The sequence below is a fragment of the Eublepharis macularius genome, chromosome 16, assembly GCF_028583425.1.
Source record: "Eublepharis macularius isolate TG4126 chromosome 16, MPM_Emac_v1.0, whole genome shotgun sequence".
Taxonomy (NCBI): domain Eukaryota; kingdom Metazoa; phylum Chordata; class Lepidosauria; order Squamata; family Eublepharidae; genus Eublepharis; species Eublepharis macularius.
This window is the reverse complement of record NC_072805.1, coordinates 46555876-46575246: the sequence shown is the minus strand read 5'-3', so window position 1 is coordinate 46575246 and position 19371 is coordinate 46555876. Positions and strand designations below refer to the sequence as shown.

The 19371-nt window shown below is 44.8% G+C and overlaps 1 protein-coding gene across 1 annotated transcript in view; it reads right to left on the bottom strand.

Annotated features, from left to right (window-relative positions):
* Positions 1 to 19371, bottom strand: part of BANP (BTG3 associated nuclear protein) — a 175981-nt gene that overhangs the window by 45872 nt on the left and 110738 nt on the right. The window lies entirely within an intron of this gene.

Here is a 19371-nt window from a genome sequence, read left to right as displayed (position 1 = left end):
TCTTCTATTGAACTCAGAAAAAAACAAGAAGCTAGCGACATGCTTTCAGAATAGGCCTATTTTGGGCATCACAGATAGCACTAGATAATGAATGAGCTGCTGTGTTTGACATCACCTGAAGTCTCTGAATTGTCTTCTAGGACAGTTCCATATAGGGTGTGCCTGACCAAGAAATAACCAGAGCATAGATCATGGCGAGATTGGCTGGGTCAAGGTAGGGAGCCAACTTCCATGCCAGATAGAGATGGAAAAGGAGCTTCTCCAGTAAATAGCAGATTTTCACATTCTTACCAAACACTTCACTTAGTTAGGAAAATAACCCAGTCAAATCTCTTCCAAGATGAGGAACACATTCCCCTCTAGGACCTTAGCTTTACCACCCAGTATCACTGCTGTTTTGCGTGGACTCACCTTCGGTTTATTAGCCCTAGGCCACTTAACCACAGCCAGTCAAACATATTTTTATTTTGATACTCCTATTGTAAGGTGTCTTGGGTGAGAAAGAAATAATCTAATACACATGCACACTTTAAAGGACATCACAGCACACTCTTGGCATGTTTCCTGCCCTTCCGTGATGCTGCAAAAGAATGTATATACAGAGAGATAGGTGTGGTCCAGCTATACAAGTTCAACACTAAGAGCCAGAAAACTGTTTATGTTCAGTCTTCCAAAACTATTCAGAATGCAATCTGCAAAACAAAAGAGACTTCGATAAAATTAAACCAGTTTAAACGCGGGTTCAAAGCTTTTGTCCCTACGAAGGATGGTAAAGGGTAGCTGCGTATGGGATGGAGAGAGGCTTGGGATCCAGGCAGAGCTAGTGGGAACGGCAGTAACAGCTTTCAGGGATGTCCTAAGTAAGATGGGGCTCAATCCTTCCCCACTGGCTTGCAAATCAGGGGCAGCTTTTGCCTCCTATTGGGGCTGCAGGAACTTGTCAATATTTCAAGATGCTTTGGTTTGTATTTCATAGGCCAGACTGAGCCGAATTGCTCTGCTTTCCTGCTTCAAAGAAGAGGGAGCTCACACAACACACAATAAGCTGCAGTGATCTTTTGTCTATTTGTCTAGCTCACTCTGTCCTGGGCCTCTTTTGGCTGGGTTTCCCTTTCTGGCCAACCTACATTTGATATGCAGTTGTTTTTGTGACTTGTCTGGGCTGCTTCTTGGAACCAAGCAACCCCAAAGCCCTTTCGCCTGCAACCTTTTATGGCCAGTGATATTTTCCACTACTTTGGGTAAGGAAAGGGTTTCTCAAGAGGGATCGATTCCCTCCACTACCTAGGCATTCCAAGATTCCTGTTTTTCGTCTGGCATCCAACAAAGGAACACTTTTATTAGAAGAAAAGTGACACAGTGTGCCGTCTGTAGAACTAAGCATATTTTTCCCGATGTGACAAATGACTGAAGCTGGTCAAAAACAATTTGGGAGACAGGGGAGGGGGAGAAAAGGCTTTCCCCCTTTGCAGACAAAAATGAAGTCAATTGATTGTATATAAAATGCAAAATCACACTCACCAGTCCCACTCCCCCTAATATTTCCCCCCTTCTGCATTTCCAAGGAATTATTTAATGGGAAATATTGTTTTAAAGCAGGTATGAAAATGTTTCATTTTAAAAGATGCAAGAACACAAAGTTATGGATGCCGCTGTTATTGTTGGCAGGCAGCTCTAAATTATCTGAACAGACAGGAGGAGGCATCCCAGCAGAATTATCTTTGCCCAAATCAAAAAAACTTCATTTTGTGACTTCTGGATTCTTTCAATGCTAAGACACCGACTCTAATAATCAGTGGTGGGGAGGAGTGGGTAAGTTTCAATCAGTTACCAGCAAATTCTTAGTAGAAAGGCAGACTCATAAATATTTGGGGGGGGAAATGAATAAGGATGTAAAACAGTAAACGTTTAAATGGTATGGATTTGTTTACCATCCCTATATTGCTGTAAACATTTCAACAAGCCTAGCAAAATTATTTTCATGACCAGGCATTACTTTTTTGCATGTGTTCCTCAAGATTATGTGCGCTTCCTATTTTGGGAATGTACTCGCCAAGCGTTACAATAACTTGCGTTAACCTGCGCAGTATCTACAACAACAACGCCACATCTCACAATTCCATATCTGATGAAGGGAGGTTTGCTTTCAAAAGCTTATACTCCGGAAAACCTTGTTGGTCTTTAAGGTGCTACTGGACTCGAATCCTGCTCTTCTACAGCACAGCAATATGGCTACTCACCTGAGACTATCGTCCATTTCTCACCAAACTTTTGGCCGGCAGTGCAGCAGCCAAGTTAAAACTGCGGCGGCAATACCTGCAAAGAGGATGCTGCAGTAGTGATTCTGCACTCCAGCAAAGTCAGGTGTAACCATCGGCTTGACCCAGCGCCCAGGCGTGGCTTCCAAGCCCTTATCTACAGAAGGAAACCACAGAGGAGGTAGTCCTTTGGCGGCTGAGGAGAACCAATGGAGACGAGCATGCAAGAAATGGGTCTTCTCTCCATTCCTTTCTCATTCCTGTATTAATGCTGGGAAGGGAGAAATGTGCCTGGAGCAACAGACTGCAGGGAGGGGAGCAGCTGGCACCCCCTTTTCCAGGTAAGGCCCTCCCCTTCCCTCTGCCATGATCTTGGCACACCTGGCTTGGCTCTGAGAAGCCAGTATTGCCATACTTTTGTTTTTAAAACAGAAGGCACGATGCCTCTTTCCTTCCCCACTGCTCCACAAACAGCTTATTGAGCCAACAATAGAAGAGGGAGTCGCTAGGTTTTCAGTAGCCCCTTGGCACCCATGTTCTAAATCAAGTGAGCTGGAGATGGCTTAGAAATGAAACTTTAATTCATAAGCGCTCCAGATTTCACTGGATCCCTCTCTTACTAGTACTAAAGACAAGTAATACATTCCAGGTCCACAGCAGGAACTTTACAAACATAATTAACTTTAACTCAAGGTAATCCAGTTTATGGTGACATTTCAGGTTTTATTGCTGGGCAAAGATTAAGAGGGATTCAAGAAATTCTTTCCCCAACAACAAACCAGTAAAACCAAATGACTGTTCACTGCTGCAGTAATCATGCCATTCCTTTGGACCAGAGAGTTAAACGTACACACTTCACTGCAACAAGCAAAACACGGAAGTACTTTTTTAAAACAAGGGAGGCGGGCATGTATTTTAAACGCTTCTCCTCTCGACTAGAGAATGCTTAAATATTTCTTATTTATTTGAAGCATTTCCATCCTGCCCTTCCTCCAAAGAGTTTCGCCTCTCCATTTTATTCCCATGACAATCCTGGGAGGTAGGTTAAGACTGCAGCAGAATGACCGAGGTCATCCAAGGTCACCCAGTAAGTTTTATGGAGAGCAGTGATTTGAACCCATTTCTCCCGGTTCCTAACCCAAAGTTGTAACTATAATGCCATGCTGGCTTTCATATTACTAGCAATTGCTTTACAAAACAGTAATGCCTAGAGCTTATACAGGGCTTCTAGTATTCAAAGTGCTTTGCATACATCATCTTGTTACAATCCTTACAACAGAATTGTAAATTAGGCCAGCAGTATTATTCCCACAGTACAGATAGGGGGGTTGAGGCCGAGAAAGTGTTCATGCAAACCAAGGACCTTTTGCATCACAACTCATTTGCTTAGCCACTTTGAACCACCAGCTCTCTAACATTTTTTAAAGTCAGCATTGACAGCTGCTGATGGGCATTCTAGATTGAGGATAAACAAAGGAGGCTTCGCTTTGAGTTCGACATCTGAGTTGAGCATTTGGGAGTGGAGAGTGCGGTGCCCTCAAGTCATAGCTGACTGATGGCGACCCTTGGTGGAGTTTTCATGGCAAGAAACTAACACAGGTGGTTTCCTATCGCCTGCCTCTGCAACCCTAGTCCTTACTGGAGGTCTCTCATCCAATTACTAATTGAGGCTGGCCCTGATGAGATCTGACTTGCCTGGGCTATCTAGGTCAGGGCAAGCTGAACATTTGCATGTTCAAAACCGGTGATCAACAGTACCCTTTCCCTTGGGGGGGTGAGTGCTTTGCTAATTCTGTTTGGTCTCCACTACCGGATGCTTTCTTTGGAACTGGGACAGGTGGGGATTTTGGAGTCAAGAAGATTAGTCTAAAAGCATAAAATCCTGAGCAACTTTTGGCACTGTCCTGAAGAGTTCTGACCCAAGCTATACTTCCTTTGGCCAGCTTATCACAATCTAAATCATAAAAACCTAATCAGAGTCAACAGCATTCTTAAAATATTTAGAACTTAAGATTTGCTAAGTATATTTTATTGTTACAGAGAAGAGAAGCCAGGGGAAATTATGAGCTAAGGGGGCCATCTCTGGGGACAGCTTCCACTTAAGAATGGCAGGGAGCTGCCCCAAAACCACGTCCATATTGTGCAACTCCTTTTCCTTTCCAAGGGGCAAAACTAGTTCCCAGCAGACACAGTTGTACAGGCCACCTTGAGTGTTAATGGAAATATGAACTCGCATTTATTTCATCATTTAATCTCAGTCAAAAGACGTTGTGGGGAGCCAGAGCCTAATGTGGCTTCCTTCAATGAGTTTGTGTCCTAAGCACTGCCAGTAGTTGAAGCCACAACATGACTGAACAACAGAACTTGAAGGATATCCACCAGACAAGTAAGGAGGCCTCAACAATCATACACCAGGACAGATGATATGGTAACCTTCCATCAAATACAAAAAATCAGGCTCAATGACCAGAGCAGCAAGGATTTCCACTGCTCTGGTGCTGTTACAAGCCTCTTTACCTTCACCTTCGTCTATGTTTTGATAAATAAAAAATCACTTCTGTCCAGCCACCCACTTAACAAAATGGTGGATCTGACAAAGCAGTGGAATAAATACTTGTCTTGATAATACTTACCATTAGAGATGGGCATGAATCAAAAAGTTCGGCATGAACCAGGCCAGTTCGTGGTTCACGAACCAGTGGTTCATCAGAACCCATTTCTGATCACTGCCACAAACTTTAGGCTGGTTCATTTGGTTTGTTTTTTGCTTCATCGTTGCAGACAGCCTGGCGCCGATCAATCAGTTTCCTAGGCAACAGGGGATGGACTTCCTGCAGACCTTCTGCTGACTTGGAAGTGGCCTTCTGCTGGCCTGGAAGTGACCTTCTGTTGACCCGGAAGTAACGATTTGCTGACCTGGATGTGATGTTTTCACAAACCAAATGAACCGGTTCGCAATCCGGGGCAGGTTCGTGAAAGTTCGTGGTTCATGAAATGCGACAAACCACAAACCGCACGGTTCGAGTCTTTTCTGGTTCGTGCTCATCTCTACTTACCATGAAAATGTTCTGTGGATTCATTATTTCTGTAATGTGAGGCAGCCCTTAGGCATCAGGAATGGTACTTCACTTGCAAAAGGATATCCACAGCATTTAAACAAGAGAAACCGCCATCAACTGATTGACTGCCCCTAATCCAAGCCAAATATGATTATTATAAGAAGGTTCCTGGAGAGCTTTCTTTAGCCACCTTAATTGTTTCATGCGGTAGAATCAACCTCTTGTGTTGACAAAACAGCTGGGCATAAACCCTGAAACTCAGCAGGCCATATATACTTTAGGTATGCTTAAAAACGGTTTCTCGTGTGCACACCAAGGGATGTCTAACAAAAGACACTGCAGAACAGGCCTATGTGCACAGTAAAAATATTTGCACAACTTCTGAGCTAAAACTCTGACCTGAAAAAATATTTTTACAGTGAAAACGTTTGAATTTCTGCTACCAAGACCTACAAATCCGGAGTTATTGCAGACTTCCATCTCACCAAACAAGCTACCACTTCCTGGGGAGCCCACAGGTGAAGAAAGAGGGCATTTAAAACACAAAAGTGTGTACACGCGTCCCATTCTAATCTGCTGTTTGACTCATAGGTGCCCAAAGGACAGGCAAACAGGATACATTATTTTGTGTGTGCGTGTATATCATTTTTGATTCCAGGCTTGGAAAATAGCCGCTTGCCTATGGCTGAGAACATTTTGTAAAATGAAAGAGTGTTCCTTTTTGTTTTCAGGCAACTGAGAGAACACAAATTACTTACATTGGCACCTAGAGCCTGTCTGATGGGGAGGGCAGTCTACAAATGTAATGTAATGTAATGTAATGTAATAAATAAATAAATAAATAGAGTACAAACTGGCCAGTGAACAATAATGCGGGCTTCTGCAGACTTGGCATGTTATAAACTTACTACAGACCTGCAGAAACCCTTTCAAAGTATATGTAAGACGGAATAATTTGGGGCTTAAAAATGACAATTCTGGGCTTGTTTACCAGCCCACATTTTGTACTACGTAGATTGGCTTTGGCTATAAAGCACCACCATCTATTTGGTTTGGTGTAGTGATTAAGGGCAGCAGGACTCTAATCTGGAGAGCCGGGTTTGATTCCCCACCCCTCCGCTTGATGCCAGCTGGGTGACCTTGGGTCCGTCACAGCTCTTCAGAGCTCTCTCAGCCCCACCCACCTCACAGGGTGAATGTTGTGAGGATAATAATAACACACTTTGTAAACTGCTCTGAGTGGGCGTTAAGTTGTCCTGAAAGGTCAAATAAAAATCAAACATTGTTGTTGTTGTTATATTTTCCTCTGCAATCTGCAAACCAATTAAACTGGTAGGACTAAGCCTGTTTCCATAAGCTCTTGGGTTTTGGAAGTTTGTAGGTTGACTGGCTGTGTGGGCAGCTGGAGCTCTTCACTCCACTGAGTCTTTGGGGCACAACCTTGCCATAGAGAATCCTTGGAGCTCCGTAACAATAAATCAAAGACAATTTGACTTTACAAACTGGACATTTAAAATCAATCCCGCAGCTTACTAAAAGCTAGCTTTTGGAATACACACACACACACACACACACACACACACACACACACACACACACATATAAAAGCACCCCCACCGCCCCTATTTTCCCTTGTCTTTGTTTATTCAGGAGTTCGGCAAACCCAGCTGGATCACAGACTGTCATCAAAGAAGCACTTTAAGGCCAGCCAGCAGTTGAGGCCAATTGTCTAAAAATAAATGAAGACTCTGCCGCTGGAGGATCATTTTTAGGCCTTTGCAATGGATAGTAGCTTTTGAATTCTCCAGATAAATGGGATGCTCTGATTAAAGGCCACACATTTGTTTTAAAGCTACAGCTCTTTCCTCTACTCCCAAACCTAATAATGGAAGCCATTGTGTATAAAAAGCTTCCAATATTCAAAGAACCTCATTCACATTTTAAACACAGTTTTCAAGTGTCATCAGGTAGAAGATCTTACCCAGATGTACAAACACTTCACAACCAACCAGATGTCACAGAAAGGGACAACTCCTGTTTCCGACACCCAGCCCTAATAACTGTGACATACGACTGTCGTGCTGCAGCCTAATGGGGAAGGAGGGAAACCCAGAGAACAGGACATGTTTTCGTTGCGCGAGCGGTTAACAAAAGTTAAGCAAAAACGTAACTGGGGTTCAGCCAGGCACCTTGATGCAAAGCCCCACAAATGTTCCCATGCACCCGTGATGTTCCTGCAAGAAGAGCAACTCTGCACACTTTTAAAACATTTCTGTTCAGGAGGGTATCCGGTTCATCAGGCTCCTGTTGTTATGGGACTGGGCTGGCCTGGTGCTGTTTGGGGCTATTGGGATTTTAATTGCTTCATTTGGTTTGTAATTGTTTTAAAAAATATATTGCTATTTATTTTCTGCACTTCCATCGCATTCCTTTTCTGGAAGCACAGAAAGCCTTCTGTCCAAGAGGCTTCCCAGGCAGAGACACAGAAGCTTCAGACTATTCACGGGGCTGAGAACATTTATGGGTTGATGGGTGGGATACATGTTTTCTACTAAACAGATAAAAATAGGGGGAGGGCAGCTTCAAGCATGCAGGGTTTTATCCTCCACCAACAGAGGAGGTCCCACCACAGAGGAGGTCCCACCACAGAATGTCGGATCAAAACAGTCCCGGTGAAACATGCACGGAGGCCCCTCGCCTTCCACTGCTGGGAAACTGACGGATGCGACAGCATCTTTGCAAACTGTTTGTGCATTCAGGTTATTGGAGCTGCTTCTCAAGAGACATTCTGTACTCGGGTCGAGTGCAAGACACAGACATATCACATCAGCGATGAAGGGTACATACACTTGTGTAAATCACAGCCTTCCCCTTCAGGATTTTGCAAGCCGAGGGCTGAAGTCTTATCCCTTTTATATCTTACTATAAGCCAAATGGTTACTCTCAGAAAGAGTGTTGGCCCCAGACACATTCTATTTCTGTTCTCTCTTCTAACATCTTGCACATGATGACATATAACCTCCAGAAGAAAGCCCACACTTCCTTCCAGTGGTTGCCAACAGAATCCCTCGCTGAAATTCAGCCAAGCTGCAGAAGCAAGAGACAAGTTGGAACTGTTTTCTTTCACGGCAAACATATCTACGATACCAAGGGGACGCGCTCAGAGAGAGAAAAAATCTTCCAATATACTAAAGGCAATTAAATAAGCTGAATATTAATCTTTGGGTGGAGAAAGAATTAGAACTAAGATTGATTAAGCTTCAATTGGATGTCCAGTGGACTCGGAAGAACGTTCTCAATGGAAAACTCAAGGCATACCCAGCTGAATGGCTTCGTAGGGAAGTACAGATCCGGAGGCGATTCAGAGCACCACGCAACCAGGCACTTTCTCCAGACCCTCCAAGCCCTTCCGTCAGGGCGTACTTGGAGACTAAGCCTTCCACTGTGCCTCATTCTGACCACCACTTCACCTTCCCTTTCCATCATCTCCTACATTACCCTTCGGTCTTCAATTTCTCCTGACCCGCTTTGTCCAGCAGAAATAGGCAAAGTTCTTTCCATATATAATCCAGAAGCTGCATTAACAGTGTCTGGATTCCCATTTACCCATGGGTCTCTTCCTTACCCTTTGATTCTCCAAAAACCCATCTCCTCCGTTTTCTCTTCAGCATTACGAAAATAACTCCTCCACCCAATGTGTGTTTTCACATGTGAGAAGAGGAAAATGTTTGTTTTCTACTTAGACCACAAAAATGTTCTGAAGGGGGCCTCCGTCAATCAATATTCACCAATTGTGCCACTTCTAATATGGGGGGAATTGTTTGATTGAAAAAGAAATGAAGAACAAGAGACCATGAAACTAAACAAAAGGGGAGGGAAGGGGGAACGAATTCTCATTAAATTAAGGGATAGTTTTCTACGCTGTGCCCAGATACTATGTGCTTGTGAAGTCTATTGTCTTCTGTAATGTTCTGGACACCAACAGCGGACGTAGTTCTCCCTGCCCTGAGATCACAGTTAACTTATGGGCCTACAGCCAGCATCTGAATCCACACATTCTAGCCTCACCCATTACACTGTGTAAGCATATGTTCTCTTATGGCACTGAAATCAACCCTAGAAGGCCAGATCGAGCCTCATTCTTTTTAAAGACATAGCACAGGTTTCTCTTGCAACAGGGTGTGCCTGACTTTGGCCCTTTGCATATAAACTATAAAAACACTCGGGGATCCTTCATGATGAACAGCGCCTTATGAATATACGTTTTTTCTTGAGGAAGGCTCCAGTATTCAGAAATAAGTAGCCAATTTGGAAGCAATCTGGATTACTAACAGAGAATTTTCCTTCTTGGTATGCAAAAAGTGGAGAACCATCGGACGGCTAGAGTTTACTATAACTTTGGCATCTTTTGCCCCAGTTTAGAAAGCAGTGGCTGCTTGCCTGAGGGACATGGGAACCAAGCACCAGCACTCCCTCCAGGTTCGCCAGAAGAAGGCTTTGTTCTCCCCAAAAGGCCGATAGAAGTCCTGCTCGGACGTTAATGACCCTTCAAAACTTCCAGGTGAGGTCTACATCTTGGTGCGCAGCAGCAGTCCTACTGCCTTCACAGTTTCACCTTCAGAACCTGTCCATCAGCGCTCCCTTCTCTTTTGACCTTCCTCCGGCTTTCTGCTGTTTCTTTCCTCCAGTTCCTACCCCTGGATTCCCTGAACTTTTCGTTCCGCTGCAACAGTTTCCCAGGGAGCTTTTGACTATCCAAAGCTCATACCTTGGAAATCTACTTGGTTTTTAAGGTGCTATTGAACCAGGATCTTGACTCCAGTTCCCTTTGGTGTTTATCTCCTCGATCCGATTCTTCTTGCTTTCCATCAGCTTCGCTCCGGATTGTTCTTGGTGGCTTTTCTTTTCACGGCTCACCAAGAACCCTTCGGTAGGCAGACCTCATTTGACCACTGATCCTGCAAGCTTATCTGGAGGACAGGGTGGGGCTTACATTGGTGCACTCTATACTGCAAATAAGAATTCTATGAGTTCACAGAAAAGCATTCCTGGCAGCAGTTCCAGCACCATGTTTTTCTAAGACGTGTCACAGTCCAGGAGCAGCAGTCCTGGGGTTGGATCTTCCGGCCACACCATTTGATAAATACTGAAGCACCGTGTAATCTGGAAGCTCCTCCCATCTCAAGAAGTCCCATGATCTTGGATGCACGGCTGACATGTTGCAATGCCCCCATGTACCTCAGATGCGAAGAATTTCCCCCAATACAGCATCCAAAACAGCCCTACAATTTCCCAACCATTAAAGCTACAAACCAGGCCAACAACTGTTTGCCTGTGTTAAGTGTACATCCTAGAAACAAATCATTTCTACTGCACCTTGGATGAACTTTCAGTTCTGTCCACAAAACACTCCTAGTGAAATATTTCTTTGCAACACCATTAAGAAAAAAAAAAGCCTCTCCAAAGTCCCGTCCATGGTTTCACAGGCGTTAAATACAAATCTAAACATTCTAGCTTACTCAACATGACAAAAACATGTCGGAAAACACATTCGAACAACCAAGAAGGAAAACAAGGGAAGAAGAAAAGAATTGGGTCTGGCACATTTTTCTCATCAGGTCTGAGTCCTGTTTTACTTCAAGAGGATCCAAAAAAAGAAATGATTCAACACCCCCGCCCCCCCCCCCCTCAGTTTAAGTGCTGAGACATTTATGGAGTCTTCCATATGCAGGTTCTGCTCCAACGAGCCTGCAAGCAATGAGAATTAAAAGCCACAGTAATGATGAGAACACGATACCAATAACTCCCAGACTTGCTGGGAGAACACGTCGGAGACTTGCACCCACAGGGTTGTCTTTGTTTATGCTCTTGTGCAATACTTTATATGCTGTGATCAGCTCTGCAGCTTAAAGTGGCTTAATTAATAAAATATGGCCGAGAGATAACTGATTAGAGAAGACTGGATGAAGCATGAAGGTCTGAGAAGACAATTCTCAGGGAATGTGTTTCATTGGCAGAAATTACTCATGATCAAGAGACATGAGATAAAGCTAAGGCTTGCCTGTAGATGTTCTTGCCACTACCCGCACCCCACCCCCACCCCCCAAAAGGCTGGGAATTTTCACCAGTAACACGAAGAACATTTTTTTTCCCAAAGCTTGCAAATGCGGTTGATGATGACACAGTAGGCAACCCTGGGAACAGCCATTTAACTGAGTTGCTAAAAATGGGACATGCTGCAGTAACACAATTTCCATTTTGCTGTCCATGTGCCTGGGTGCGGCCTGCAAGGAGGGGCAGTGGATTTGGGGCAGAACACAAACATCACAGGATCAGTCTCTGGCTTCTGCACTGAAAAGGCCTTCTGAAAAGGCCCTTAGGTAGCAAGAGTTTGGAAAGACGTTGCGGAATCAGCTCTATCAGGTGGGAGGAGTGGAAGGGTAGACAGAGGCACATGGTTGTCCTTTCTTATTTAAAACATTTATATGCTGACTCTTCCAAGACTGGCTCCTTGGAACAGACGACGTGCTACTGCAAGCAACAGACAGCTCTATTTATTTTACTTAGTTATTTACATTATTTATAGTCTGCCTTTCTCTGTGAGACTCAAGGTGGATTACACGGTATAAGTCAATACAATTAACAGTCATACAGTCCTTTAGGGCAGACAGGTAAGTAAGATGATTGGGATGCTGACTGTCGGGGGCTGGGCCAAAATGCTAGCCCAAGCAGAGTGGTCAAAGTCCATTCCAAGATCAGAGCATGGAGTCACAAGCCAAGGGTGAGTCCGAAAAGCAAAGCCTGGAGGTCGGTTACCAGTAAGTTCGAGGGCTACATGAAGGCAGAGTCAGGGCATGGTCCGGAGGTCACGGGAACAAGGCAAGGTTCAATGGAGTGGTCGAAGCAACAGCAGGATTCCGACAAGTCACTTCCATGCCCAACCGTTCCCCTTGGCTGGTCTTTATAGCCATGCGCTGTTCCGCAGCCCGCTGCTTGGGAGCTATCTTGATGCTACTCATCGCCCAGGAGACGAGCACTGGGCCATCCTCCTGCAGTTCCATTCATTGCCTTGGTCTACTGCGCTCTCTGGGTGTGGGCAAACCTTGAGGGTTGGAAGCCCCTGGCTGAGCTTCTCCTGGGGTGTTGGGGCTGGCTCTGCCTCAGCTGCTGGCTGAGTGGGTTCTAATCAGCTGGCAGCTGCTTTTCCTGACTGCTGGCTCCGGCTGAGTCAGAGCTGGCTGTGCGGGGCTCCTCTCCTCCCAAGGAGTCCTCACTGTCACCGAGCCCCATAGCACTGCCCCTGCCACTGGGAAAGGCATTCCTGAAACAGGCTCACTCCAAAGCTCCACACTGGAGTGTTTTCAGAACAGAATAAGGGCCTTCTGCTTAGGACTGCGTATAAATGGAGTTGATTAAGTAGGTTTTCAGTGATGAAATGCTTTAAAATTGGTTTGCCCTACTTCCTCTTATGGAATTTTCATTTATTTATTTAAAATATTTATATACCTGCCTTTCTCCTTTGCATCTCAGGACCAAGGCAGGAAACAACAATATAAAAACAATCTGATAGAAAAATAATCCCTCTATAAAGAACAGTAACAATAAAAGCAATCTAGGCCAGAAGGTTTTGTTAGCTTTACAACTATGTAGGAATGTGATATATTTTGTTCAATATTTGCACTGAAAGTTACTGGCTGTGGTGCTAAACTGTTAGTGTTAAATAATTTTTTTTTATCAGGGGGATGGGTTGGACAGGAATGTTATACATGCATAGCATGAAAAAGACACCTCAAACAACACTCCTCTGGGCAAAAGCAATGCAGCAAAAGTGACAGGCTGCTATAGATATTCTATGTGCAATTTAGAGAGTGGGTCGCTTTAAAAAATAAACACCTATTCAACAGGAAAGTGCAGCAGCCAACACATCTGGACCAGATTCGCTGGCATTGTAAGCTGAAGGCTGTTGGCCCATATTATTGTTGCGTGTGCCACAGGCCACAGAAAGCAGAGAGCTGTAAGTATCAGTGTAGTGAGGGCCCAAAAGCCACCCTACACCAAAGTCTCAATCTTTACACAAAAGATAGAAGTCTCTTCTTCATGCTAAAATGGTCTTTGTGCACTGTAGTTCACCGTAATGCAACAGGTTCTTTCCTGGCTGACAATTCCTCTGGGAGTGGGAGTACGGTGATACTTGATGTTCCCTTTGCCTGTAAAATATGAGAACTCAGAAGACTAATCCGCACTTTATGAAGATACTCACAAGCGGACTGACACAATCAGAAATAGTGTGCTCAAACTGATATTGAATTTGGGAAGAACTATCAAAAGACCAGACGGGAAACGAGAAAAATCTGACCCTACATCTGGTTTTGGGTCCCCAGATGTGGCTTCCAGGCCTATAAACCATTGCGATCCTTGACAAAGTAATTACCAGGAATTAACTCTTGGAGCTAGACTGGGGAGATCCTGTTCTTTCATGAAGTTCACTGGCTGACCTTGGGAATTCTGTTCTCGCTCAGCTTAATTTACCTAAAAAGTTTTAGTGAGGATAAAATGAGAGAAGGGAGCACCACGAATACCGTCCTGAGCACCTTGAAGGGAGAGATGAACATCAGATAGATTGATCGGGGGTGGTGCATATAGACTAATAGACAGGAAGCAGCATCACAGGAACTGCAGGTTCTTGGGAGGTGACTAAATTGCCACAGGCAGATCACGCACCTTCTGCTTAATCTGCACCCTTCTGAGATGTGGGAGCAGGGGCACTAGGTTACATGGTTACAGAGGCCCACATTACCTTGGGGCCACGAGAGAGCCAATTTGGTGTAGTGGTTAAGAGTGGAAGGACTCCAATCTGGAGAACCAGGTTTGATTCCCCACTCCTCCGCTTGAAGCCGACTGGGTGACCTTGGGTCCGTCACAGCTCTCTCAGAGCTCTCTCATCCCCACTCACCTCACAGGGTGATTGTCATGAACATAATAATAACACACTTTGTAAACTGCTCTGAGTGGGCATTAAGTTGTCTTGAAGGGCGGTATATAAATCGAATGTTATTATATTACACAGGGATGGGGGAAGAGAAGCCTGGTTGGAAGGCACAACCAGAGGTCTGGTTGGAAGGGACAGTCACAAGGTAACCCCCTGCTAAAGCTAAGCAGCTCTGGTCCTGGTAAGTAGTTAGATGGGAGGCCTCCTGGGGAGATTTTGTGCGAGTCAGCATTGCAGAATATAAATGCAATAAAACAAAATGAGAGGGAAAGGCTGAACTTTTAAAACAGATCCTGATACATATTTGCACTTCCAGGCCATCTGCACTGACAGCTATTTCACTTCCCCCATAAGTAACATCTCAACATTTCCTAGACCTCCTCTTGCTCCTGTAGTTCACCTGCTGAGCAGAAGTTTGGTCTTTTATATGATGGCTTTATAATAACAAGTGTAAACAAGATCTCATGGTTAGCAAAAATAAGTTCACAGCCAGAATCTTTTTTACGAATACTGTGGAATGCAAACTTTTGAGCAGCAACCCAAATTACCTCTCCGCCCTTACGCTTGCCTTCAAGCTCTCTTTTTTAATTAGGCTGTAAAACTTCATGTTCATTGAAATAAAATATTTTCATTCAAACAGAAGATTTCCTTTATCTATGTAACTCTTGGAAACTGAAGTCTGGCCCAGTTCCCAAGCCACCACCTTGAACGCAACACATGCTCTTAAAAGATTTTGATCCAATGCAGACATAATTTAATCGGATCGCCAAACCATGGTTAGGAGACCAAGAGCTCCTCGTCAATTCATATGCTCCTCCTCCTCTCTGAGTATAAATTCCCATGTGCCTTGAAGCTAATCACTATGTAGCATTACATTTGCATCAGTAGTCATATGAACCAAAACTCCAGTGTTTCTTTGAACTCTAGTCTGCCGATTCAACCAATACTTCTAACTATTGTTGCAATCTTCAGTTAAGACTGCACCTCTCATGCTTAAAAAAGAAAAAAAAGGTTCTAATTTCACTTCATGGTTTGTGCTCAGTGTCAAAAGAGCAACTAATTGATTTCCCAGGGCACTGGCTGCTTCCAGTTTTGCTGCCACCGGTTAGACTTTTAAGGTTCGCCATATCCCTGGTTCGTCACTTTATCAGAAATAAGTTATGATTTGTAGTTTGCAAATCAGTTGTTTGTAGGAAACCTGGGGTATTTCAGGAATCTAACAAGCCTACTGGAATCTAGAACAGAAGCCAGATTCCACTTCCCACAGTTTAATTATAGTCATAGTTAAAGGGACAACCTTTAAACCAAAAAGATTGGCAATTTATTCTGGATCCCCCCAATAGCTATTTAGACAAATGTCAGTTCCCCGAATTGCATTGCATTCTATTGTGCCCCCCAAATGGAAATTACACAGATAAGAAGCAGCCTGGATTCTCAACAGCTGGGGCCATTAAGGGCAAGAGACAGGTTTGGACTAGAGATGGGCATAAGCAGCAATACGAACTAAAAAAAGCCATGAACAGCCCAATCTGCTGTTCATGAACAAGCTGTTCGTGAGGCCCCATTCTAAATGAACAGGTGGTCGTTGCAAGCCTTGTTCGTTGCTGCCAGACAGTCTGGCACCTGCAATCAATTCCCTTGGCAACTTAGGCAGGGATTGTCTGAACTCTGTCTGAATTCCTGCTGTTGTCCTGGAAACCCCAATCTAAGCCCGATTTAGCTTGATAGGCAGGTCTTCCTTTCAAGTGTGGAGCTCCAAATTTGTTATGACCAAAGACCAGGGGGGAGGGGGGCTCCCAGCTGTGGCTTTGGAGAGGGAGAGACAGCTGCTGTTGGCATTTTGATAGAGAGAGTGCATTGGAGCTTGAATTTTCTTTGTGTGTGGTGGGATAGGGATCTACCCCTTCAGGTTCCAGGGCTGCTGCCAGGCTCTGGGTAAAGCTATTATTTATTATTGGTACCTTTCCTGCTGCCTGCTCAGGTAAGGTTTCTGGGAGTGGTGCGGTAGGGGTCTACCCCTTCAAGTTCCAGGGCTGCTGCCAGGCTCTGGGGCCAAGCTATATATTATTGGTACCTTACCTGGTACCTGCTCAGGTCAGGTTTCTGGGAGTGGTGCAGCAGGGATCTTGGATGATGGCTGGAGGAGAGCCTTCTGGCCCCCACGAACATCCAACCACAAACATGTTCGTGAACAGGTCGTGCTTGTAAGTGTTCATGAGTCCCTGTTCGTGGATGGCAACGAACAACATCATGTTCGGGTTTTTTTTTCTGTTCGTGCCCTTCTCTAGTTTGGACATCTTCGGCAGTGTCCCTAAGTATGCCCATTTACTTTGCACTGTATAAAGTGAATGGCTACTTTGCTCTACAAGTGTAATCAGGAAAGTGCTGCATGAGGCGGAGCATCCCTCGCCAATGGGAACTGGGGAGGAGGTATCCAATAATAACAACAACAATAATAGCATTCGATTTATATACTGCCCTTCAGGACAACTTAATGCCCACTCAGAGCGGTTCACAAAGTGTGTTATTATTATCCTCACGAAAATCACCCTGTGAGGTGAGTGGGGCTGAGAGAGCTCTGAGAGAGCTGTGACTGACCCAAGGTCACCCAGCTGGCTTCAAGAGGAGGAGTGGGGAATCAACCCCACTCTCCAGATTAGAGTCCCGCCGCTCTTAACCAGTACACCAAACTGGCTCTGCTTCTGCCCACCCACTGCACAGAGATGCCTTCTGCTCCCGAAAGGTTCCTGCAGCTCACAAGCCCTTTCCTACTCCACACCACAGCAGAAAGGACATTTGGCTGGCACTGTCATTTCATGTTCCATAGCCCCAAGCTGTAATTTTGCTTCTACCCAGACAACACAGAGCCATTGCTGAGGACCAAAATTACCAGCCTTACAGTGCAATCCTAAGCAGAGTTGCACCCTTCTAAGCCCAACAAATTCAATGGACTTGGAAGGGGGTAACCCTGCTGTGGACTGCACTGCAAAAGGCTTACTGAACATTTCCACAAAAGCAGCCTACGAACGAGACCTATTTTTGGCAAAGCGCATGGCTGTACCAACTCAAAGGAAGAGCTAAATAAAGGCCCTGGACTCTTGGAAGGCTTTTCGGATAGGGCTGAACTGAAAAACAGAAAGGCTTTTGTTGCAGCTCTTCAAAATGGGGGTATTATCTTCATGCAGCTCTCAGCAGAGTTTGTCCAAATACCGAACTAAAACATTGCACCAACTTTAAAAGCAAACTCGATTTTTAAAAAATAAGCTAGCGCTTTGTTCTACTCTGCAGCGGGTGTTCTTTTAACACAAATATTTTGTGACATTCCAGAAGCACGGGGACCCTGACAAATATAGTAATTTATAAAATTTAATTATTAAATAAACGCAGCAGTGTTGAGATGAGCCAAAAATTATTTTAAAAAGAAAGAAAATACCACCACCCTGAAAGGAAAAGAATGCTGTCGGTTTGCCCTCTTTTGATTGAATTAAGGGAAATCAAAAACACCAACGGTTACAGAAAGCATTAAGGCATATGAACACCAGAAAGGGCATTCACGGGATCCAAGTGCGTCTGCCTGGGCAAGGAGGCGGGGAGCGGGGGGGAATGGCTGTCCACCCGTTCTTTCTATCAAGACAAGTGTGGTCTTCATTTGTAGAGCATTCTATATTATTTCAATGAATGTGGAAAGGGTTCTTATGCCTCATGTGACTTCTCCCCCTCCTGAACACATGTGCTCTCAATTGCTTTATAAGGAATGCAGATGAAAGAACCCCACTAGAGTTTTATGGCTCCTTAAACAGGCTGCAGGGGTTGTACCAAAAAAGAACTAATTAGATTAAATAGAACTAATTAGAACAAAAGCCTCCTACATTGTTCTATTCTACTGGCTTTCACTAAACCCTTCTAACTAATGAGGATATTGTCAGGGATTAGTCCCACTGCCCCTTCCTTCCATATGCAAGCACACTCAACGGTTCACATACGCAAGAGCGACCACATACATGGGAGGAGCACATGCCAGAACACATTCACATTACAATATAGATGTGGTCCACGAACTCTGAATACATCCAGGCACATCCTTCCCTCCTTCCCTTCAGAGACTGAGAGGCTGTCTACACAAGACGCCTCAGTGCGTGTTCGTCAAATGTAGGGAGATGCAATGTTAGCTGGGAAGCGTAGTTTAAAAAGACAGAGCCAGCAGAGATCACTCCTCAGAGGGTTTGTTAATTTCACCATCGCCTCTGTCAATTTCACCTCTCCAGTCTAAAATTGCGTGGGATTGCAGCTAGAGAAATTCCTTAGCAATGAATGGCAAGAAGCAATCTTTGAACTAGCCACAACCATTCAGGTTCTTTAAAGAAGCAGCAATTAAACAGTGAGATGGGTCAGCCACTCCACCTCAAGCCTGCTGCCTTGAACGCTGAGGTCTATGCTGAAGTTCAGCAGTCAGACACTTCCTTATGATTCTGATAGGCAGGGCTTTTTTTCAGCTGGAACGCGGTGGAATGGAGTTCTTGAACCTCTTGAAAATGGTCACATGGCTGGTGGCCCTGCCCCCTGATCTCCGGACAGAGGGGAGTTGAGATTGCCCTCTGCGCTGCAGCACAGAGGGCAATCTAAACTCCCCTCTGTCTGGAGATCAGGGGGCAGGGCCACCAGCCATGTGACCATTTTCACCAAGGGCAATTTAAACTTTTAAAAACTCCCCCCTTGTTCCAGCTGACCCAAAGTGGCATCATTGGCCCTGGGAGCATGCATGCACTTTGCGCGTGCACATGTGGTACCAGGGGTACCACCTCCCACCAAGAGTTGCCCTCTGTGCTGGCAACCGATTGAGTTCCACCACCTCTTTTCCCAGAAAAAAGGCCCTGTTGATAGGCATACATGTGCACACACAGCCTAAGAAGAAAAATGGCCAACAGGCCACAAGTTCTGAAACCACCACAAGTCCCAAAGCAATGGGAACCGGGGTGGGGACCGCAGACATCTGGAAGGCCTAGCAGAGATTCACAATTTCTGAATGGACAAAACGAGGCAACTGCTGGCCAAGCGCATACTGCCA